Source organism: Cynara cardunculus (genome assembly GCF_001531365.2).
Source record: "Cynara cardunculus var. scolymus isolate 2C chromosome LG 5, CcrdV1, whole genome shotgun sequence".
Classification (NCBI taxonomy): domain Eukaryota; kingdom Viridiplantae; phylum Streptophyta; class Magnoliopsida; order Asterales; family Asteraceae; genus Cynara; species Cynara cardunculus.
This window is the reverse complement of record NC_037532.1, coordinates 20,730,477-20,748,018: the sequence shown is the minus strand read 5'-3', so window position 1 is coordinate 20,748,018 and position 17,542 is coordinate 20,730,477. Positions and strand designations below refer to the sequence as shown.

The window sequence follows — 17,542 nt, the reverse complement described above, 5'->3', positions numbered from 1 at the left end:
GATTCGTCCTTGTGAGAGGATGAACCTTGGGATGTGGATTCTCTTTGGCTTTCAGAGCCAGAGGCAGATGCGACCTCTGGCTAGGTAGGCTGGTGTAGGTTCGAGGTGTGCACCTCTATTTCAATGATCCTTGTTGCTCGACCAACAAGATCAGGTTGTGTGCTTGTTCTGGGAGTGGGGCTGGGAATATAGGTGTTCCTACTCCTTAACCTAGCTTGCTCTGGCTCTTCCTGAGCCAGAGCAGCGCCTCCCTTATCGCCATCCTCGGCCTCTGAGCTCTCTGCTGCAGAGCTCTCTTCTTCTCTCTCAGTCTCTTTTCCCTCAGAGCTCTCTGCGTCATATTTTGATGATTGTTCTGTTTATTGACATAGAGACTCTTCTTGTTAGGACCATCCTAATTACTCTAAAAGTTTTATTAAGAATCCGGGCTAAGGATGGAAGACTCAGAGATCTGCTGAGCTAAAACGGTTAAATCTGGGAGAAGACTAGAGGACCTCTGGACGACTAGAGCCTCTGGTTGTATAGACCAGAGCCTCTGGTCTCTAAGTCCTTCAGGACCAAAGACTCTCTGGACGACTAAGAGGCTGTCTGAACGACCAGAGCTCAGATGCAGAATTCACGCTCTAGGACACAAGCCCGTGTACCCGGATACAGAGCAAGCGATCTCAGATACAGAGGATAAGAAGACCAGAGCCATGCACATGCATTTAAACGCCAAGTACTCGGACATAGAGCGCAGACATAGAGCTTTTGCATAATACATGCAGAGCCTCTGGGTCTTCTATAGATACAGAGCTCCTCTGTATCATCTGCTCCTCTGTATGGTCCGTGCTCTGGACAACCATGCAAAACAGCTCACTACATGCAGACAAAATCTTGAAGGATGATGTTGATCCAATTTCGATAATGATTATTTCCTTGTTTATAGGATTTAGTTACCATATTTATAGGATTCAGTTATCATGTAAATATCGCCTATATAAGAGGTGATTCAGGCATAGAATAAAAAGATGAGAACGACGATACACACTTTGTAAAACACAGATTCACAAACACCACATGAGAGTCGGTTAGGGTTTTTGAGAGATTGTATTTTCCATTCAATAAAGAAAGCGGCGGCTGTTTTCTATTCATCTTTTTCTGCAAATCTCTCGTTTTAAATCCCTTTAACCTGTTCTACTGTCAGATCTGGGATCAACAATTGGTATCAGAGCCAAATCGATTAACTTCTATTGATTCAATCTTTATGCAGTAGGTTCAATTTTTCTTGAACAATACTCTTTCATGAACTGCTTCCTGTTTGATTGCAGTTTGGACCCAAAATTCATCAATTCATCATATGATTAAATATTTTAATCAAATTCCTTTTAAGGGATTTGTTCTTGAATGAATACGAACCTATTTTGATCATTAAAAATTTGGTTTATTTGATGGAGTTTCTTGGAGTCAGTCGAACTTTTGAACCTTGATTTCGTCAGATCTACGCGTAGGCGTTAAGCAGGAGTGCATGGTACTCACAGCCTAAGGCAATTGGCGTTCTGTTTGTGAAACCTATACTTATCGCCCATATCTTGAGTATTTGTTCGTCGTCTCTCCTTATAAATTTGAATCTGTAAGAGCTTAAAGATTTATTTACCTCCAATCACCAATCCTATATGAATATGGCGATATTCCTTCATGTTTTGCCCTTAGAAGCATCAACAGAAATACTGTCAATTTTCTTTGAATTGACCTGCTGTTTCTTGAAGCCATAAAGCTTAATGTTAATTCTTCTCTCCAGTTCTCAATTCCAATGGTGTTTGCTTTGGTTATTCAAGTTATCTCCAATTGGATCAAGCTCTAAAACTGAATTCCTACTTAACATGCAGTTCAACGAAAGATTCTTTGTCATAAGACTGGTTCCACTGTTTTGTCAAGAAATTCACCAATTTATCTATCCCTTAGTTGGATGAATTTGCTACTTTTGGTGTTGAGTGGCTATTCTGTGCTTCAAAGTATATGCTGGGTTGTAGGCAGATTAAAGTTGCATTCTGTGCAATCAGTGGTGTTGCATTGACATTGAATCTGATTTGGTCTAGGGGTTGAAAATGAAGATTAGAGAGCTACATTCAGGGGGAGCTTGAAAATTTCCATCCATACCAAGCACACTAAAGCTTTACTCAAGAAAGCAGAGGGGAGAAGACCTGAAAACTTCATGAAGATGCTTGCTTTATTAAACTTTGGGGGGAGATTGTTAGGACCAAATTGATCCTAATTACTCTAAAAGTTTTATTAAGCAATCTAGGCTAAGGATGGAAGACTCAGAGATCTGCTGAGCTAAAACGGTTAAGTCTGGGAGAGGACTAGAGGACCTCTGGACGACCAGAGCCTCTGGTTGTATAGACCAGAGCCTCTGGTCTCTAAGTCCTTCAGGACCAGAGACTCTCTAGACGACTAAGAGGCTGTCTGCACGATCAGAGCTCGGATGCAGAGTTCGCACTCTAGGACAAAAAGCTCATGTAACCGGATACAGAGCAAGCGATCTCAGATACAGAGGATAAGAAGACTAGAGCCACGCGCATGCGTTTAAACGCCAAGTACTCGGACATAGAGCGCAGACACAGAACCTTTGCATAATACATGCAGAGCCTCTGGTCTTCTATAGATACAGAGCTCCTCTGTATCATCTGCTCCTCTGTATGGTCCATGCTCTAGACAACCACGCAGAACAGCTCACTACATGCAGACAGAATCTTGAAGGATGATGTTGATCCAATTTCGATAATGATTATTTCCTTGTTTATAGGATTTAGTTACCATATTTATAGGATTCAGTTATCATGTAAATATCGCCTATATAAGAGGTGATTCAGGCATAGAATAAAAAGATGAGAACGACGATACACACTTTGTAAAACACAGATTCACAAACACCACATGAGAGTCGGTTAGGGTTTTTGAGAGATTGTATTTTCCATTCAATAAAGAAAGCGGCGGTTGTTTTCTATTCATCTTTTTCTGCAAATCTCTCATTTTAAATCCCTTTAACCTGTTCTACTGTCAGATCTGGGATCAACACTTCTCTCTTCTTTCTTTCTTTCTTCCTCCTCCCTCTTTTCTTTCTTTCTTCTCCCTCTCTTCTCTTTCTTTCTTCTCCCTCTCTTCTCTTTCTTCTCCCTCTCTTCTCTTCCCTTCCTCTCTCTTTCTTCTTTCTCCTTTTCTTCTTTCTCCATCTGTATTTGGGCAGCCTTAGCTTTCTTAGCTGCCTCTTCTTCTTTCTTCTTCTCTGTCTTCCACTTTGTTTTCGACTCCCTCTCCCTCTCCTTCTGCTTTTGTTCCCTCTCATTCTTTTTCTGGGCTTTTTCCATCATGCCCCTCTTGCTGTGTAGCCCTTTCTCTTACCTCTGCACTCCTTTCTGCCTCGTCTCCCTCTTGGTCTTCTTGTAATTGTATCGGGCTTCGAGGCACTGGTTCTAGTATCTTGCGTACACGTCTATACGCTCTCCATACCTCCCTCGTCTTGATATACATCATAAACTTCGTGGGAATAGGCCTTTCTGCAGGGTAGTCGTCCTTGTACAAAGTGGCCTATAAGTAGAGAGATTGTACACCTTCTACACTGGGTAAACAGACACTTGGACGTTCTGCTTGTCGAGTCAATACCTTAGGAGAAGACCTAGGAACCATGGAAACAAAAGTGCCGGAAGGTCCTTTCCCTTGGAGATGTCCATGTTCTTTTTCGCCACTGCCCCCTTGAAATCATTGTAGAGGATCATCGAGAAGTCGAGCGGCTAATCAAAGAACACCCCGTAAATGAGCTGCAGATTGTTTATGGAGCACATGTCCATTCTGCCCATCTTGCCTGTGAGAGAGCGATTTATCAATGTGAACAGGACGTTCCACATTGGAGGCAAGAATTGGCGTATAAATTGAGATGGGTACCAGATTTGTTGGTTGTATCTGGAGGAAGCTCACCAGTTCGTCCCCAGATGGGAGAGGTGTGTACTCAGCCAAGCCCAAGTCGGTTTTGGTAGGAATCTGTAGGACCAAGGAAAATAGGGATCTTGATATTCTTAGAGTTACGTATTCTTTTTGATCCAGGAGGTAGTATTCTCTTACAATTCCTCTTTTAGTAATAGTGAGGTCGCATGTTTGCCAATATTGTTGGATGAAATGTTCTGGAACCACGTCATCCACATTTGTCTAGGTTGGGTTGAGGAAGTGGTGAAGAAGAATATCAACCATAGGATGATACTTCAAGTCAAAGTTATCCTGTATCAAGTTTAGGGCATGGTTGTTGGGTTTCAGGGGAAAGGGAATCACATTGTGGTTCGTCCCTTCGATTGATTTCAGGGTAGTCGTACGGGTTTGGGAGTTGTTGGATTCTAAGGTTGAGGAAGACATTCTTGATATTTTTCCAGGTTTTCAAGAATTTGGGAAGAAGATGAATTGTTTTAGGGTTTTATCGAAGAACATGGATTTAGGTAGAAATTAGGGTTTTGATCTTGGGGATTTGATGTTTTCAGAGGAGAAGATTGAAGAACTTACTTGTAATCTTGAGTAAAGGTTTGAAGAACATGATCGATTTGATTTATGTGGGCGTTTAGGGTTCTTCAAGAAAAAAAAATTTGGAAGTTCTTGCAGGTTGAAGATTATGAAGATCTTGAGATAAAGTATGAAGGCGCAAGGAAAAACGTTGGAGGATAACTCCTCCTTTAATTAAGTATATATCTATGCACTTGAGTGCATTCCTTCAGCCAAAGAGGTTGACTGCAAAAGGTTTGGTGTCAGATCCTATGGGGTGATGCCACGTAGATTGACAGTTGCACGTCTCGCCTCCCTTATTTGAAACATTAGGGATACAGGCTGTGACCTTTCGCAGGTGACCCCCATTTATTATTATTATAATTAGAAGGGTTTAAAGAGGAAAAAAACAATTACAAGTGTTTTTCAACCAGAGTGTTTGGAAAAAGTGAAAATACCTCTGTGTTGAATTTAACACTTAGAAAAGAATTGAAAACTGCATACTCTTGGTCATATAGAACGAGACACCCAATTTCTCGAGACAGAAGCTCTGCATAGTGCATGCAGAGGCTCTTTACACAAAAGAACTTGAGTTTTCAAGAAAACAAGCATTTTGACATAGCGAAATATTAAGTTTCTTGGGACAGAGGCTCTGTATAGTACATACAAAGGCTCTATATCCGAAACTTAGGATTTCAAGTACATCAAAGAATCAAGAAACCAAATTTCTAGGGACAGAAGCTCTGTATAGTACATACAGAGGCTCTGTATCCGAAACTTGAGATTTCAGGAATACAGGAATCGTGAAACCAAGTTTTTTGAGACAGAAGCTTTGTATAGTACATACAGAGGCTCTATATCTGAAACTTGAGATTTAAGAACATTATGATCGAGAGATTTAGGTTGTCTTAGAAAAACAAAGGATGATGAGTCCAGAGTATGGTTTTGAAGATAGAAAACATTCCTTTGGAGCAAATACAGAGGCTCATGGTTAAACTATGCAGAGTTTATGCCTTCAAATGAAAATTTGATGAGATAGAAGCTCTGTATACTACATACAGAGGCTCTATATCTTTGGAGTCCGAATCTCCCCCTTGAGTTAAGCCATCTATGTTTCTCCCCCTTGAACTAAGCTTGGATAAAAAATTATAAGATATGTTCGAGAGGCTCTGTATGATAAACTTAACAAATCATTAGGACTTGATCAAGAGGCTCTGCATAGTACATGTAGAGGCTCTATTTCCTTGGATTTGAAAAGAAGACAACATTTGAGTAAGAGGCTCTACATAGTACATGTAGAGGCTCTGTCTCATGGACTTATAAAATAAACAGATATATGATCAATGTGTGTGTAGAAGCTCTATATAGTACATACAGAGGCTTTGACTTATTATTGTAGATTGAGAATACCCAACTTGCTGACCATAAAATTAAATATATTTTCATCGAAAGCCTTGGTGAATATGTCTGCCAGTTGGTGATCTGTATTAACAAAGAACATTTCGATCGTACTTTTCTCTACATGGTTCTTGATGAAATGGTATCAGACATCGACATGCTTCATTTTAGAGTGTTGTACTGGGTTAGCCGTGATGGCTATTACGCTTTCTAAGTCACACAGAATTGGGATCTTATCAAACTCAATGTAGTAGTCCTTGAGTTGAGTCTTCATCCATATAACTTGAGAACAACAGCTAGTTGCGGCTACATAGCCTTCTTCTGCAGTAGATGTTGATACGCAGTTCTGCTTCTTGGATGTCCAACTCACTAGCTTGTTGCCAAGCAGTTGACAGCTCCCGGATGTGCTCTTTTGATCGAGTTTACACCATGGATGATCAGAGTCTGTATACGCAATAAGATCAAAGCTAGAATGCTTAGGATACTAGATACCCAAGAATTAATTCCCTTTTAGGTATTGGAAAGTTTCATTCGTTGGATATAGAGCCAATTTGTCAATTTTTTGTATTCTTTGGAATTTTTTTCCCCCTCCTGGTGGTATCAATCGGAATGCCTTATTTGTCTTTCTAGGAAAATGGATATCTCCAGAAAAGATTTTCAGTTTAATTTTTTCTGCTTTTTTCTTCACTTGAACCAATCTGCCTACCCGACTTCTTCTATTTAAAGTGATTTGTATATCTACCCCAATAATACTATTGTGCCATACCAATTATTCGTCTATCAAAAAAATTAGCGAATTTGGCCAATTTTCTCATCCCCACAGTTAAGAATGTTCCATAAAAGGCATCTATGTAACCCCTTTTCCGCAATTTTTTCAATACCTCTGTGTAAATAACCCAATATTGGTTCACAATCAATAACATCTTCACCATCTAGAGTAACAATGAGTCGAAGAGAGATACTATTTCAGCAATCGAGTCACAGGTATCTAACATATTCATACTATTTTCACAGCTAAAAGGTGAGATTCTTTAGGATTAGCTTGATACCTAGCACACAGCCAAGTGGCAAACATAATGTATAGTCTACTAGCCGTGAGGTACAACAGTGACCCAATCATTCCTTGGCAAGTTTTAACATCCACTGGTTTTTCCAGATGGATCTATGTCAAGCTTAGTGCCTGTGTCAATTGGTGTTCTCATTGTTGAAGAGTTGTGAAGTTGGTACTTCTTCAAGATGTAAGAGACATACTTGGATTGATTAATGAAGATACCATCTTCTCTCTGTTTTACTTGGAGTCCGAGGAAAAATTTTCATTCTCCCATCATGTTCATTTCAAACTCACTCTTCATTAACGCATAGAACTTATCACAGTGCCTCTGGTTCGTTGAACCAAATATAATGTCGTCCACATATATATGGACTAGAAGCATCTCACCCTTTTAATAAACAAATTAGTGTCGATTTTACCATTTTCGAAACCATTTGAGAGAAAAAAAGATGAAAGGCGTTCATACCAGGCTTTTCGAACTTGCTTGAGCCCATACAGATCTTTGTCTAGCTAGTAGACATACTCTGGGTGTGTGGAGCTCTCAAACCCCGGAGGTTGCTGCACATAGACTTCCTCCTTTAGCTTACCATTCAGAAAGGCTAACTTTACGTCCATTTGATAGACTCGGAATCCTTTATGTGTAGAGAAGGCTAGAAATAGGCGTATAACTTCTAACCTTGCAACTGGCACAAAGGTCTCGTCATAGTCTATGCCTTCTTCCTGGCAGTAGCCTTTTTGCAACAAGCCTAGGTTTGTTTCTAATTACTATACCATCGTCATCCTTCTTGTTCCTGAAAACCCACTTAGTACCAATAGCAATTTTATCCTTTGGCAAAGGAACAAGAGTCCATACCTTGTTTCTTTCAAATTGTTGGAGCTCTTCTAGTATGGCATGACCCAACTAGGTCTTGTAGGGATTCATGAACTTTCTTGTGTTCTACCACACTTAGAAAGTTTACAAATAAACATTCATTGGCTATAGCAGCTCTTGTCTTTATTCCACTAGAAGGTTCACCAATGATTTGATGAGTAGGATGGTCTTTAGTCCATTTTTTCATTGGAGCTTGCACAGATGTTGGAGTCGTGGGATCTTGCTCCACTGGAGTGTTTGGCATTATGCTCATGGTTTCTTATGATGGCTTTTCTTGCTCCCCTTTGGATTGTGGTACAAAGGAACCAGGTTCAGAGACAGAGGTAATATTCTCTGGCTCTGAAAGACTGGGCTTTGCTTCCGGACTAGCTTGATCGGTAGAGGGAGTAGAGGCGTTGGATGGGCCATAGATGGATGTACTTGAAGTTTGTGGCTCTCCTTAGACGCGTACAGAGGCATCTCTGGGTGCACGCACAGAGATGTCTTCATCACCAAATAAGTCTTCAAATAGCTGCCCGAGTTCCAATTCCCTTGACTTTGAGAGAGAATTGGAAGTCATAGAGTTAAGCTTGAGTCCATGCCTGAAGTACTCTAAAGTCGTTTGTTCTTTATCATGAATGATACGTTGATGCTTTCCATGACCGTCTTAGTTCCTAGATTGAAGACTCTGTAGGCCTTGGAATGTGTGGAGTATCCAAGAAATTTGCCTTCATCAGCCTTCTTATCAAACTTCTCAAGGTGATCACGATCATTCAAGATAATGCACCAACAACCAAAGACATGTAGAAATTTTAACATTAGGATTTCTTTGGTCGATTAGTTCGTAAGGAGTATTCAAGTGTCTCTTACCAGTGTTGCTCTATTTTGAGTAAAACATGCGGTCGAGATCGCTTCTGCCCAAAAGTGGGTTGGAAGACCAGAGGCTGCAAGCATCATTCTTGCAGCTTCAACCAAGGTTTTGTTTTTCGTCTCTACAACACCATTTTGTTGTGGTATTCTTGCAGCAGAGAATTTCTTGGATATTCCCTCTTTGTCAAGGTACGCATCAATCTTTGCATTCTTGAACTCTATACGTTGTCACTCCTCATTTTTTGAATTCTGCTCTATAGAAGGACTTGAATCTTGGTCATAAGATTGATCAGCAGCTCTGGGACATCTGATATCTGCCTTACAAACTCAATCAAAGTATATCTTGTAAATTCATCAATTAGCACTAAAATATCCTTCTTACTAGACAGGCTCTGCACAAAGATTGGACCACAGAGGTCTACATGAAGCATATGCAGATGTCTGACCCAGGAAGCATCTATCTTTGCCTTATGGGATGCTCTTTTGAGTTTTTCCATTTCACAAGCGGGACAGAGATGTTCCTTTTCAAACTTTATCATTGGTAGTCTGTCAACCAAATTATTTTTCACAAGCTTCTCTATATTTGGAAAATTTAAATGAGATAGCTTGTGATGCCAGAGCTACGCTTCTTCACTCTTGTGAGATATGAGACAGAGTGTCTCTGTGTCATCTCTTGGTGAGAAGTTCATAAGGTACAAATTACCCTTATGTTTGGCTCTTAGCAATTCTTGACTTGATTCTGACATTATTGAACAACATTCCTATTGGAACTTGACATTATAGCCAAAATCACAAAGTTGACTTATGCTTAGTAGGTTATGCTTTATCCTAGAAACATAAGAAACTCTAGAGACAATAACCTTACCTTGATGGATATCTCCATACCCTTTTATTTGTCCTTGCAAGTTGTCTCCAAACGTCACCCGTCCTCAAGATTTGTCTTTGAAGGAGGTAAGTAACTCTTTGTTGCCGGTCATGTGCCTTGAGCATCCAGAGTCAAGGTACTAGATGTGCACATGCGACTTCTGCAAAACAAATTAGAGAGACTTGGGTACCCATTTCATAATGGGTCCTCAATGATTAGGTTTTGGAGTCTCGGATTTTGGGGGTAAGGGTCTGCCTCAACTCCCGATTTACTAGACTTGGAGTCTGGCTTGTCAGATTTGGCCTTAGGAGCCTGCTTCCTCTGCGTCCTTTTAGATTTACTCTTTGGTGACCCAAAGAGAATGCAATTGGGACTAGAAAGTTGTTGCTTTAATTGCCGCAACAGAGATAGACATTTGCAATTATGAACACATTTTTTATGACAAAACGATTCACTGGATTCATACAACTTTGACTTTCTATGATTACAATCGCTCCTAGGATTGTTAGTTCAAATGAACTCCCTATCTAGTTTCGATTGTTTATTGAAATCTGCCTTTGTCTTCTCTGGCCTTCCTTTCTTGTTCCCTTTTTCTCCCCTGGCCTTCTAAGGCCTTTCTGAGAGTCGTAGCTGGATCCAAACTCTTTTGTATCATGATCAACGACCATTCCACAAAAGTGGGCTTGGTCTTCTTCATCTGAGGTTGAATCAGAGACCCAATTCTCTTGCTCTGCCATGAGGCTCCTTTGAGATTGGTTGTACTTGTATTTGTTTTTGTAGTACAACTCGTCCTTGACTAGAGGACCTTTACATTCTTTAGAGAAGTGTCCCATTCTTCCACATCTGAAATATCTGACTCCATGCTTCCTTTTCTATGGATGTTCTTTCTACTTCGTTATCACTTGTGAAGGAGGGTTCTTTGACTCATGTTCTCTATCCTTGCTTCTCTCACTCCCGCTTCCTCTCTTATCAAACAACTTTCTCCCAAACTTTTTATTAAACTCCTTGGTGATGAGGGCCAAGGAATGTGTGAATGTGCTTATGTCATCATCATTAGAGCTTGAAGCTCTGTCTTCTTCATCGCTCTCTATCACAAGAGACTTCTTCCCTCTTCTTCTTTCATCTCTGGATCTCCTCTCTTTGGATGACATGCTAGAACTAATCTTTTTAGAGTTAGAGACAAGAGCTAGAGGTCCACCCAGAGAGACCTTATTTTGTTACACCTCTTGTTCTTGTGCCTGCAAGGGTGCCGTAGACGTCATGCAATGTCCACTGCTCCAAATCTTGATTAGCTTGAAGAAACATGGACAGGTTTCCACATTCGTCATTCAATATTTTCAAGAAGAGCATATTGTTCTCTTCCTGTGTTCTAATCACGTTGCACTTTTTGCACTTATTAATTAGCGTATTAAACAGATGATACATCTATTCGAGAGACTCATCGGGGAGGGTCTTGAAACTAGTGTACTCATTTAGACATTGAGCACGTCTGTTCTTCTTCATCTTGATCCCACTTTCAAGCTGATTTGCTAATTGATCCCATAAATCCTTAGTGGATTCAGAGGCATCTAAAGATTGGAAGATTTCGTTCGGGAGGGCCATAATAAAAAGCCTTTTGGATTTTTGATCGATTCCCACCCTTCACTTATCCTCATCATCCCAATCTCTTTGTTCTTTAGAAACACGCCTTGCAGGTACTTCGACAGTATTGCCAGAGGGAGGAATCCTAACAATTAAAGTCATGGGCACATAACGCCCATTTTTTATGGATTCATAGAGTTCAAGGTCGAGACTTTCGTAAAAGTTTATCATCCTAATTTTCCATTGGGGATATTCATCCCAAATGAGAGTAGGAGGTTTTGTGAGGGAACCAACACTGTATATATTGATTTCCAGGATTGATTTGACATTTTAAAGTTGTTTTAGAGAGAAAACAAACAAGAAGTTTAAAGATTTAAGGAAAAACTGAACTCGAAAACTAGCAAACTTGGAGAACACGAAAAGCGATTACTTTATAAAAAAAATGAGAGATAAGATCTGGAAAGAAAATCTTTTAAAAAGAAATCAACCAACAAAAGAGGATTACCCTATTGGATTTAGATTGACTAATCAATTGACTGATTAGCGGGCTCTGATACCAATTATAGGAGCCCAAAATCCTCATAAGTATCAATTAAGACATCATAAAATATATTATGAGTGGAAGCGACTACTGTGTTATTGAAATGGTTAACAGACTTGATCAAAGACATATAAGAATAAAAACAAGTTTGACAAATCGATTGCTTTGATTAGAATAAGAAATTACAAGTAAACTCTCAACTATCAACTAGTTCTCACAGTAATTCTCTATAGTAGGAGCGTATATGAAATTTGGCAATTTCGAGTCACTTGAACCCAAGGAGGACACCTCCTTATATACGTCCAGGTACAAACAAAATCTCCTATATTCTAGGCTTCAAACTCTGACTTCTTGTTCAGAGTCTTCTGCCTTCACATTCCTTGAAATGTGGAACCGCTTCTGCATACGTATAAGATTCTGAATGGAGACTTGGAGATAAGGCTGGAACCGCTTGTGCGCAAACTAAGGGCGTTTGAGACTTAGAGACTTTGCATGTATAATGCAGAGGCTCTGCGCCTGGAAGGATAGCTCTGTATCAAGTTCTTAAGCTTTTTAATGCTTAAGACTTGATCTTCCTCTGTTTGAGCAGGGACTCTGCATGAGAGATTCTTGCTTTGTGTGAAAGAGAGCTCTGTCTCTTGATGACCTTTGCATTCGAGCTCTTGGTCTAGACAACTTCTAAGACTAAGTCCTATTTGACTAGAGTAAGAGGCTTCTTACTTACACTTTTACAAATAGGGTTCTAACATATTTTGTTCCTCCTCTTCAAATCGATTATTTCTTAGATGATGAGTATTATCATTATTTACTAATTTCTCAGATTTGTCGTCGGGTTTTTTCTCCTCATCCATCATTGTAATCATGTTCAGACATTTTGGAAGAGGTTAAAGCTCGTGAAGCTCTTTGCACTCTTCTTCTTTGTCTGAAAGTTTGTTTGATACCACGATCAAATTGGAAAAGTTCACCGTGCGACTGGAATAAACTATTTTTTCTTTTTCAAAAAAAATTGTAGAAAAATTATCTTTTACAAACTTTACTCTAAAAAGAAAACTTTTGGTATGTTTTGTGCTTCCCCGACAACGGCACCAATAATTTTTTGTAAGATTTATGCAACTTTGGATTTCAACACAAAAATAGAATTTAGTGCAAGTATACACCTTCAACTACTATCGTCTTGTAACAAGTAATAATGGTATTATGTACCACATATCGTTCCCATGGAGAAGACTAAGGACAAACTTTCTTAAAAATCCAAATCTTTAAAAAAACCTAACTTCAGATGGCAAATTTAAGGGATTTGTTTTATCTAAAGCTTCACTGAGTTAATTATTAGCTAAGGAAATATCAATTGTAAAAAAAAGAAAAGGGTGCAAAGATCTGTGAAGACAAATGATCTATTACAAATATATTATAGTATTTCTTGATAGCCCAATACTACTATGAATTAGTACAATTGTATTGTTACATATACCCAATTATCGGGTCAGACGGCCTCCAAAGAGTACACACATGCCGGCGTACTATCGATACAATATCATTTATGTTAAACGTCGAAAATCCTAGTATGACACAGTGTTACCATCTTACACTGTATGAGTATAGTATATGTCAGATACTAAAGCTATATGTAGCTTTCTCAAATTACCTCAGGTTTTCATATTTATTTTGACCTTGAAAGTCAATATATTTTCATATATAAATTTAGCTGTCAATTATTTAAGTATAATATTTAATGAAACATTAATAACCTGAGGTATAATACAGTTAAAATACTATACATAAAATATCTTTCTAATTTCACATAAGTTTCGGTCTTAATTTTTCATTACACCACAAGCTAAAGTATTTAGTCCATCATTGCCTGGTTTCTCATTATAAAAGATATGGACATTGTAAAATAAATAACGACATGGAAATGAAAAGTGAAAACTATAAGTATTAAAGTCTTAAAATGATACTTGTTGTGCAAGTTATTAAACTTTAATATAAATGCAGAAAATAAATACTTATAGTAAATTGCAGGAATTTAAATGACTAGAAAATAATGCGAGAAATGTAAATGACGGAAAGCTATAAATTAAAGTAAAGAAATTAATAACTTGCACAGAAAGTTCTATCTGAAAACTCGAGTACTTGCGCCAACACTTGTAAACTAAAGATTCCAATACTTTGGAAACCCACCACGACCACAAACATATTTTATGGATGGCTTTGTTCTAAAGATGAAACAGAAAGTAAACAAATGTGAAAAGCAATTAAATTGCGATCACGAGATTGGAACATTGAAATAATTGGTTTCCACAAATAAACGTAGTCACATGCTTTACAATTGGACAATAAAGTCCAATGTATGGCAATGATTTTAAAAGACTAGATTAATAGCAAAATCAGAAAAATGCCAAATAACGAACCAACATAAATGAGTTAATACCAACAAAGTAAATAAAACTTCTTGAATTGCAAGTAGAATTCGAACAAGATGAAGTAAAAGCTACGGCCTTAAAACAATTTTAGAATATAAAATAATTATTTAGGAAGGAACTAACAAAAAGCTAGAGAATTCAATTACAAGATTAGAGTAGCAAAAATGCAAGAATGCATGGGATAATATGAGATGATATGTAAAACAAGTCTTCCATATTTATGTGAATACGAAAGGAATGGCTGGCTTTTTCTTTTAAGTAGCAGGCAAAGGAGAAAGTCGGTTATTTATAAGCTTAGGAGTCTTGGCCATCAAGTTTAGGACATACCATTAAAGACTTGGACAAGGCTCAATAAATGTAAAATAAGAGAATAAAAAGGACTCAAAAGTTAAATTGAGCAAATAAAAGGCACGTAAAAGACTTAAAATTGGTGCTTTAGGGTTAATAAATCAACACATTAAAAACGATGCATGAATTTCAAGTGGTTAATGGTCAAAAGAGCATAACTTAGAAGAGCAACTCAAAAGATATAACTTTTGAACTCAAACCAGAAGGTAACCCATGAATTTGAATAAACCCTAGGATAAGACAGATAAAGGAAGGAGAAATCAAACCTGATACAAAACCATGTATGACGTCCATTCCTTTTCCAGTTCGTTCTTTTGGGATTGACTGATCTCCAAATCCAATGGTTGCAGGTGGGGAGTTGAAGTATTTGTTGGGATGTATTAGCTTCAGCTAGGACATGTATGTATGATATAAGGTCCTACATTTGATTCCTCTAACACCACCCACCCACCCACCCAACTTATTCATTGCAAAAAATTATTTTACTTAACTTAATATTTACTTTCTTTATCAACTAAGCATTAGCAGATATATCATGAATCCATTTATAATAAAATAGATATTGTAGATGGTACGATTAAAATTCTAGTTTATCAAATTCTAGCACCACAACCAACGGTTTACCCAAACATGGTAGGAGCTTTTTACACACGCATAGACATATGATAAAAGGAACTAAAAGCAAGTATACTATTAGTCCAATATCGTCTTTTAAGTAATAAAGTGGTATAGTATATTGAGTATCGTCCACAGGGATCGTAGTAAAAACCTAATAAAAGTAGAATGAAAGAAATGGTTTCATATGGCGATTTTGAAGACTTTGGTTGGTTGTTGAGTTAACAGAATAAATAAAGGCAGCATGAGTGTAGGACTTGTGGTGAGACTTAAATACAAGTTTCAACAGACAATGTTGTAGCATTGCTACAGGAAGAAGTCAGTCATAACTAGTTCTATGCATCTATTTTGAAGGTATTCTTCTCGGACTTCAACCATTGCACTATATTATAGCTTTCAACTCATATCTCTATGCGCTATCATGTAACACACCATTCTCCACATTTGTATATAACACATATTTCATATAAAAGAAATATAGATTACACCACATAGGTCCCACTAGTACAAGAATTCTTATATGTACAACATTTACATATGAAAATTTCCAAAATAAAATCCCTGCACTAACACATGTATGACCACATGTATCTTCAAAATATGCAATCATCATGTTGATCTTCATAAGCAGATAACATATAGGGAAATAATTACATTTTCTCCTTCCCCTTATTATCCCTTGACCCCGCAGTTCCTGCAATGCACATTTTTCAAACACAAAATGAGGATTAGACTAGAAGGTCTAGTGAGGAAATCCCCTCTTTGCAAATGCAGGGTCATGAACACCAAAATCTGATAAATATCTTTTACACATAAGTAATTGCATTTCAGCAAAAGAATGTAATCCAATTAGATGATCAAAATATGTGGCTAGCAGTTCGCTTCAACACATAATCCAAATGCACCTCTCTAAAACCCCGAGCTCAAAATAAAACTCTAACTCAATGGGCCAGAGCTCCTCTGGCACCACGGGCCAAAGCGCCTCTGCCCTTACCAACCAGAGCCTCTGTATCTAAGTGATACAATACTCAACCAGAGATCTTCTGGTTAGATAATGATTCTAATTCAAAAAAACCTACCACAATTTTAAGAGATGCATAAAATAGAATCAGAGCTCCTCTGACTCTTAATTTTGTTTATAAATATTTTTGAAGAAATAAATAAATTTAAAGAATAAAACTATGATACAGAACTAAGAAACAGAGCTTCTTGTATGAAACATACAGAGATTTTGGTTTATAAAATTCCCAAAATATTCAAAGCCTTTTCACATAACCAGAGGTCATTTATTCCTTTTATAAGACCAACCAGAGCCCCTATGTATGTACTAAAACATAATAGAAAACTTAGGCAATGAAAGCCTCCGATGAAAACCATTTTTCCCTTCTCAATAACATCTAAATTATTATTTCTAAACAAAATAATATCTCTAATTCATCAAGTCACAAAGAAATGTTGATTTAGAGCTATTGTATCTAATTAGTGATAATAACAAGAGCTATAATAATATCCACATCTGACATTTCCACCCTTATTCCATGGTACACCTCTCCTTGATATGTCACCCTTATTTCTTCTTTAAAACAGTGTTACTTGCCAGAACAGACAAAAGTCACCACGTCTGGAAGTACCCATCATCCAGTTCCAACCCAAAACAGATAAATGTCAACACGTTTGGAGGAACTACCTCTTAAAACAAGTTTCATTCCAGAACAGACAAAAGTCACCACGTCTGAAAGAAACATTTCTCAAAATACAGTTTCATACCAAAACATACTTACATCACCATGCTTGGTAGAAATATTTCCCAAATACGGTTTCATACCAAAATAGACTTATGTCACCATGATTGATAGAAACATTATCTTTTTCACTTTTAAAAGATATAAAATACCCTTTTTCACAATAACAAAATTTAAACCCAAATAATTGTTAAATTGTGAAAATCCCATTAATTCAAATTTAACACTTAAACATATACGAATAGTTTGTATCCGGACAAGCTATCCGACCAACACATGTCCGCACAAGCTTGGCCGGACTCCTTATCAGGACAACACTTGAAGAAATAATAATCACCCTATCCAGATTTACCCTTATCCGGACAATATGGTGTCCGTGCATAAAATTTGCCAAACCCACACAAAGTTCTTAATCCGAGCATTACTTGGCCGGATGTACTATCATCGGACAATAAGTGTCCGGGTATGGTCATTCATCGGTCAATATATTGATCGGACCATGCTCTATTCCAGACAATACTATGTCCGAAAATAATCATAAATGAACAAGCCTTTATCCCAATCCAGACAACACTGTGTTCGGGTATGACTAGTCCGGTCAACACAGTGACCGGTGACAGTCCTAATCCGGCTGTTGAATATGGTCAAGAACAAGATGAAATATGTTGGTCCCAAAAGGGTCTATAAGAATACTAAACAGTTTGTAGAAGGGGGGGGGATGAATACAAACACAATTTTCAAATTTAAAATATATA

The 17,542-nt window shown here is 37.9% G+C and overlaps 1 long non-coding RNA gene across 1 annotated transcript in view; it reads right to left on the bottom strand.

The window, feature by feature from the left end:
- The window catches only part of LOC112512032, a 37,983-nt gene extending 23,189 nt beyond the window's left edge, over window positions 1-14,794 (bottom strand). Inside the window, exon 1 of the long non-coding RNA XR_003069190.1 lies at window positions 14,697-14,794. This is a non-coding gene — a long non-coding RNA (uncharacterized LOC112512032). The remainder of the gene's footprint in view (window positions 1-14,696) is intronic.
- Window positions 14,795-17,542: the final 2,748 nt, after the last annotated feature.